Genomic DNA, 7,848 nt, shown 5'->3' on the forward strand with positions numbered 1-7,848 from the left:
GACCCCAACCCAATATGGTTTAAACCTTCCATTGAGGTCATTTAGGAGGCAATAGTGACAATCATAGGATCACTTAGGTTGGAGCAGACCTTCAGGATCACTGAGTCATCAACATGACCTCCTGAGTCCCATCACTAAACCACGTCCCCTAGTGCCATGTCCACATATCTCCTAAATAGCCCCAGGGATGGGGGAGAAGAAGCTGTGGGCCTTATTGAAAGCTCATTTTAAAAACTAGGTGGGATAAATAGCAAATTGTGTGTGTTTGTGGGGTGTGGGGGGACACAACTCTGGGGAACATAACTTGAAATGATGCTGGTTTGGGGGATCCACTATCATCCACGAGTAGGGTGCCCCCTCCATACGGGGAAGGAGGGTAGAGGGTGTAGAGAAGTGAGCAGCCCCAAAGAGGAGACCCCAAGCTCTGTCTTTTATTGTTCCTGTGCCCCCAAACTTGTCCTTTCTCCCTCTGTTATGTCTGATCCACCGTTTGTGGAGTTTTCATCTGGCTGCTTCGTCTCACATCAGCAAATGCTGGTGTTTTCATCTCAGCAGGCTTAACCCCATCTATTTAGGCTGCTTTCCAGACCCACTGTTCATGGCAGATGTATGCTGGGTGCCCCAGTCCTTGCACCCATCATGATGCTGCCTTATGCTTGATTGCTGATTGCCCCCAGACGTGCCACCACCACCCCAACCAGAACCCTTTAAACCTGTCGTTTGCAGCCCAGTTCCAAGTCCTGGGGTCCGATCACCTCAACATGGCTGTCGTGGGAGGGGATGTCATGTTGCTCTGTCACCTCTCCCCCAGGCTGAACACAGAGCAAATGGAGGTGAGGTGTTTCTGCTCCCAATTTTCCATCTACGTGCACCTCTACCACAGCACACAGGGTGTCCTAAGAGCACGCTGTTGAAACCTAGAGGCAAAATAAAGACATTTTCTGGAATCTAGTGGCCTCCAGTGGCCTCGCAGGGCTTTCTAGTGCAATCTCAGGAACACTGTGAGCCGTCTCTGGTCCTCTGCTGTATTCTAGATCACCCATAGGTCTACCAGAGCCACCCAGTGCCCTCTAGCTCCCCTGGAAAGCCTCCCAGTGACCCCCAGTGTCCTTTAGGATGCCTCAGAGGCCTCCCAAGGCACTCTAGGGTGTCCTACGAGCCTGCTGTTGCACGCTAGATGCAAAATAAGGAGTCTTCCTGGAATCTAGTGGCCTCTGGAGGCCTCACAGGGCTCTCTAGTGCACTCTCGGGCACACTGGAGGCCTCTTGTCGTCCTCCACTGCACTCTAGATCCTCTGTAGTTCTACCAGAGCCACCCAGTGCCCTCTAGCTCCCCCGGAAAGCCTCCCAGTGACCTCCAGTGTCCTCTAGGATGCTCTAGAGGCCTCCCAGGGCACTCTAGAGTGTCCTACGAGCAATGTCTTGAATCCTAGAGGTAAAATAAGAACTCTTCCTGGAATCTCGTGGCCTCTGAAGGCCTCACAGGGCTCTCCAGTGCACTCTCAGGAACACCGCTGGCCTTCTGTGGTCCCCCCAGTGACCTCCAGTTTTCTCTAGGATGCCCTAGAGGCCTCCCAGGGCACTCTCAGATGCCCTACAAGCCTCTTCTTGCACACTAGAGGCAAAATAAGGACACTTCCTGGAATCTAGTGGCCTCGACTGGCGTCGCAACGCTCTCTAGTGCACTGTCAAGCGCACTGGAGGCCTCCTCTCATCCTCTGCTGCACTCTAGATCCTCCACAGGTCTACCAGGGCCACCCAGTGCCCTCTAGCTCCCCTGGAAAGCCTCCCAGTGACCTCCAGTGTCCTCTAGGATGCTCTAGAGGCCTCCCAAGGCACTCTAGGTTGTCTAAAGAGCCTGTTATTGCAACCTAGAGGCAAAATAAGGACACTTCCTGGAATCTCGTGGCCTTTGGAGGCCTCAGAGGGCTCTCTAGTTCACTCTCAGGCACAGTGGAGGCCTCCTGTGGTCCTCTGCTGCACTCTAGATTCTCTGCAGGTCTATGAGGCCCACCCAGTGCCCTCTAGCTCCCCTGGAAAGCCTCCCAGTAATCTCCAGTTTCCTCTAGAATGACCTAGAGGCCTCCCAAGGCACTCTAGGGTGCCCTACGAACCTCGTCTTGTACACTAGAGCCAAAATATGGACTCTTCCTTGAATCTAGTGGTCTCCAGCGGCCTCACAGGGCTCTCTAGTACACTATCATGCACACTGGAGGACTCCTCTCATCCTCTGCTGCACTCTAGATCCTCCACAGGTCTACCAGGGCCACCCAGTGACCTCTAGCTCCCCTGGAAAGCTTTGCAGTGACCCCCAGTGTCCTCTAGGATGACCTAGAGGCCTTCTGGGGCACTCTAAGGTGTCCTACGGGCCTTGTCTTGCACCATAGAGGCAAAATATGGACTCTTCCTGGAATCCAGAGGTCTCTGGAGGCCTCGCAGGGCTCTCTAGTGCACTCTCAAGCACACTGGAGGCCTCCTGTGGTCCTCCCTTGCACTCTAGATCCTCCACAGGTCTACCAGGGCTGCCCAATGCCCTCTAGCTCCCCCGGAAAGCCTCCCAGTGACCCCCAGTGTCCTCTAGGATGCTCTAGAGGCCTCCCAGGGCACTCTAGGGTGTCTTACGAGCCTGCTGTTGAAACCTAGAGGCAAAATAAGGACACTTCCTGTAATCTAGTGGCCTAACCCTTATTATGACTATAAAAAAAGTACGTCACCAATTCCTCTCATCAAAAAGTGCTCCCAACGTAAGCATTTGATTAGACCTGAACTCCCTTGGGAAGCCTTTACACAACCCCACACACAAAGGCTCTGCGCTTTCTCTCTTTCCAAACAACCCTAACTGTAGCCCTAACCCTAACACCAATTACGACTCTAAAAAACACGTATGTCGCCAATTTCTCCCATTAAAAAGTGCTCCGAACGGAAGTCTTTGGGTAGACCTGAACTCCCTTTGGGAGCCTTTATGCAACCCCTCACACAACAGGACTCTGTGCTGTTACGGTTTAACCCGGCCGGCAGCTAAGCACCACACAGCCATTCGCTCTCTCTCTCCCCTCCCTCTCTGGGATGGCGGGAGAGAATTAGAAAGAAATGAAAACCTGTGGGTTGACATAAAGACAGTTTATTAGGACAGGAAAGAAAGGACAATAATAATAATAATAATAATAATAGTAATAATAATAATAATATGTACAAAACAAGTGATGCACAATGCAATCGCTCACCTCCCACTGACTGATGCCCAGCCTATCCCCGAGCAGCTGGTCCCCCCACGCTGTCCAGCCACCCCATATTAATTGTTCAGTATGACGTCAGATGGTGTGGAATACCCCTTTGGCCAGTTTGGGTCAGCTGTCCTGGGTCTGTCCCTTCCCAGCTCCTGCTGCACCCCCAGCCTGCATGCTGGCAGGATAGTGTGAGAAGCCGAAAAGTCCTTGGCTTAGTGTAAGCACTGCTCTGCAACAATTAAAACATCAGTGTGTTATCAGTATTATTCTCATCCTAAATCCCAAACACAGCACCATACCAGCTAGTAGGAGGAAAATTAACACTATCCTAGCTGAAACCAGGACACCTTGACAAACTAACAAGGCTAAGGATGTACCCAAGGCATTGTTACGAGAAATACTACTGAGATTTGGGGTTCCTGTGGTAATTTCATCAGATCATTTCATCACTTCATTGCAAAGGTCATTCAACAAGTCAGTAAGCTTCTGGGAGTAGATTGGCAACTACATACCTTATATAACCCTCAACTGAGTGGTCAGGTAGAGAAAATGAACCACCTAATTAACCTACAGATTGTAAAATTAGGACATGAGGCCAGTTTGTCCTCGCCTCAGTCATTGCCTTTAGCACTTCTGAGAACCAGGACTAAGCCCAGGACCAAGGAGAGGTTGAGTTCTTTTGAAATAATTTACAGAAGGCACTATACGGTACAGTTTGGAATATCAACTCAGACCGGCAGCGAGATATTGACAGATTATATAATAAGCCTGCAGAAACAGCTCCAAGAAGTAGAGAAATTAGTCTTGGGAACTAGAGCTCGTGGGTTAGACAGACCAGTGCATAATATTGAACCCAGAGATTATGTATATGTTAGATCTTTTGCAGATACACCTTTGTGACTGAAGTGGGAGGGTCCCTTCCAAGTACTACTGACCTCTCGCATGGCTATAAAGATCAAGGAACAAGCATCCTGGATTCACCATACCAGAGTCAAGAAGGCCACTAAACCACAACCGTATCCTGGGATGCATCAAGCACGGCATTGCTAGTCGGTCAAGGGAAATGATTGTCCCACTCTACTCTGCACTGGTGCAGCCTCACCTCAAGTACTGTGTGCAGTTCTGGGCACCACAGTACAAAAAGGACATTAAACTGTTGGAGGTTGTCCAGAGGAGGGTGATCAAGATGGTGAAGGGCCTAGAGGGGAAGACATATAAGGAGCGGCTGAGGTCACTGGGCCTGTTCAGCCTGGAAAAGAGGAGGCTGAGGGGGGAACCTCATCGCAGTCTACAACTTCCTCGCGAGGGGGAGTGGAGAGGCAGGTGACCTATTCTCTGTAATCACCAGTGATAGGACCCGCGGGAATGGTGTTAAGCTGAGGCAGGGGAAGTTTAGGCTGGAAATCAGGAAGAGGTTCTTCACCGAGAGGGTGGTTGCACACTGGAACAGGCTCCCCAGTGAAGTAGTCACTGCACCAAGCCTGTCTGAATTTAAGAAGCGATTGGACAGTGCACTTAGTCACATGGTCTAAAATTTTGGGTAGACCTGTGCAGTGCCAGGAGTTGGACTTGATGATCCTTATGGGTCCCTTCCAACTCGAGATATTCTATTCTATTCTATTCTATTCTATTCTATTCTATTCTATTCTATTCTATTCTATTCTATTCTATTCTATTCTATTCTATTCTATTCTATTCTATTCTATTCTATTCTATTCTATTCTATTCTATTCTATTCTATTCTATTCTATTCTATTCTATTCTATGATTTGTACAATGGAGGTCAACACCTTCTGGACCTTTATGACTTCATTTATGAAGACATTAGTTTGGTTCTTTGTAATTACAGCTTTAATTAGCATGTCTGATGCGGCTGTTGATGCTAACATGTATGATTCACTTGTGAAAAGCATTGTAAAATATACTAATATTAGTGATTGTTGGGTATGTGGACAAGCTGGCGACTTTACCTCCCCACTCCTTGGAGTCCCAGTAACTGGACTGAATTGGACCCGTATGCATTGCATGATATCTCTTATATTTGCAAGACAGAGAACCGTACTATGGAACAAGTAACTTACCAGATGGTACTGATAAACTCCACTGTCCCATTTATCAAATACAGTGCCTCCAACCCGAATTTGGGCTGAGTGGAAATTGGTCAGAAATCATGTTAGCAAAAGAGTTAAATAGGCCAAACGTAAATACTCAGCAAATTATACAAAGAAAGGGAGGACAGAAGAAGAATGGAAATGGGGAGATTGCTTATTTAGTAGAAGTACGTATAATGACTCTTTAGCAGTAAATGCAACCTGTAATCTCCCAGACGGATATTGGTGGCTTTGTGGAGATTTAAAAGATAGGAAGCAGTTACCTAGAAATTGGACTGGGGATTGTATTATGGGTCACTTAGCCCCGCCTCCCCCCTCCCCCCCCCCTTGCAGATGCTCCAAAGAGACTTGAAAGGAATAGTACGAGGCACATGGAGAAAATTTAATAAACAAACCTCTACCAACCCCCTAGTCAGATACAATGCAGGTATCACAGCTTTGTTAGGTCTCTAATTCCTTCATTAGCTGTGTATCTGTTAGAAAGGGTCATAGTGAATATTTTGGCTGAGATGGAAATAATAGCAAATTCTACCGCTGATGCTCTCTTTCTCCTGGACAAAGAACTACAGTCCTTGAAAGGAGTAGTAATGCAGAACAGGAAGGCCCTCAATATCATAACAGCCGATGTAGGAGGAGTCTGTACTTTAATCAATATCAGTTGTTGCACCTATGTTGATGAATCTAGGGAAATAGAGACCAACATTCAGAAAATTTGGGAACATGCCAAAGTTCTCCATCAAGTATCTCAGGATGGATCTACCTGGACTCCAGGTAGATGGATGGATCTACCACGACTCCAAGAGTTGTGGGATAAATTAACCTCATGGTTGCCCAATTTCACCTGGCTAAAACAATTATTTGTATTATTAATTTTATTAATCATCTTAGGAATTCTGATATATCTGTTGCTAAAGTGTTTTATTTTTTGTAGTAAGAATGCCCTAACTGACTATGAATCCTGGAAAAAGCATCAACTTTGTCAGAAGATAGAATCAGGAAAATACTTTAGGAAGTGCTTAGAAAAAAAAAAGTATTTTGTAGAAATAGCTAAAAGAATTTACTAACGGTTTAGAAAAGAGGGGAGAGGGACTGAAGTCAGAAATAGATGTCAATGTGTTAACTGTAGAACTATAGCAGATCTACATAAGTCACACAGTGCTGATTTTGCAAGTTTTAGCTAACACTGTGTGCTGGGTCTGGCTGGGATGGAGTTATCTTTCCCAGCAGCAGCCCATACAGTGCTGTGCTCTGCACTTGGAGATAGAACAGCAGTGGTATCACACCAGTGTTGTGTTTATTGCTGCACAATACTGGCACTGCATCAGGACTCCCTCCAAGCCCCCAAGAGCCAGTAGGCTGGGGGTGGGTAAGTGATAGGGAGGGGACATGACCAGGGCAGCTGACCTAAACCGACCAAAGGGATATTCCATGCCATATGGTGTCACACTCAGCAATAAAAGGTGGGAAAGGGGAAGGGGGGGGGGGGGGGGGTGACCTCTTGTTGTGGAAGCGTCTGTCCTCCTGAACAACTGCTACGCATATTGAGACCCTGCTTCCCAGGACATGGCCAACCATCGCTCACTGATGGGAAGTAGAGAGTAACTGCTTTTCTCTCTCTGTGCTTCCGTGTGGCCTTTGCTTTTTTTTTTTTTTTCTTTGCCTTTTTTTTTCCCCTCTCCCTTTTCCCTTTAATTAAATCATCCTTATCTCAAACCTTGAGCTCTTTGTGTCATATTTTCTCCCCCTTCCTCTTTGAGGAGGGGGAGTGTGAGAGCGGCCGTGGTGGAACTCAGCTGTCCACCTGAGTAAAACCACCATACACTAACACAGATATATTTTGTAAATCAACCATAAGGACAGGACTGAGATGGGAAGAGTGTTGTCAGACACAAGGACAGGACCGAAACAGGAAGTATGTTGTATATTGACCACAAGGACAGGATGACCCTAAAGGTAACCAGCAAGAACTGACTTGGACTGCTAAAGTTTGTAAAGGAGAGGAAGGGTCAAAAGTTTAGCAGTGAGGAAGACTTCTGGCCTTCATCAAAAGACCACCAGAGTATGCTGGATGACCACCCGAGGACTATAGAGTACATGCAAATAGGAGCGGGAACCTATGTTAATGATTCTTTGGATACCTAATGAATATGCAAGAGACTTATGTGGGGGGGGGGGAGAAGTGAAATGAATATGTATAAATCTCATCAATATAAGCACCCTGGTAGTAACCCTTGGTGTGCAAGCTAGGAGGAGTGATCCACCTTGCACCCAGTGCTGCAGTAAGCATACCTGCTTTATAACTCTCCTTGAGCTGTGATGTTTGTTTCCGAGCATCACAAGAAAAGCAAAGGAAAACAAAGCAAAGCTGGGCCAGAAAAACCAAGGAAAGCAGGGCCAGGAAAGGCAAAGCAGAGCCAGGAAAAGCAAAGCAAAGCAGGGCCAGGGAAGGCAAAGCAAAGCAAGGCAAAGCAAAGCAAAGCAAAGTAGCACAAGGAAAAGCAAAGAATTGC

Source organism: Anser brachyrhynchus (assembly GCF_964034855.1).
Source record: "Anser brachyrhynchus genome assembly, contig: SUPER_30_unloc_1, whole genome shotgun sequence".
Classification (NCBI taxonomy): domain Eukaryota; kingdom Metazoa; phylum Chordata; class Aves; order Anseriformes; family Anatidae; genus Anser; species Anser brachyrhynchus.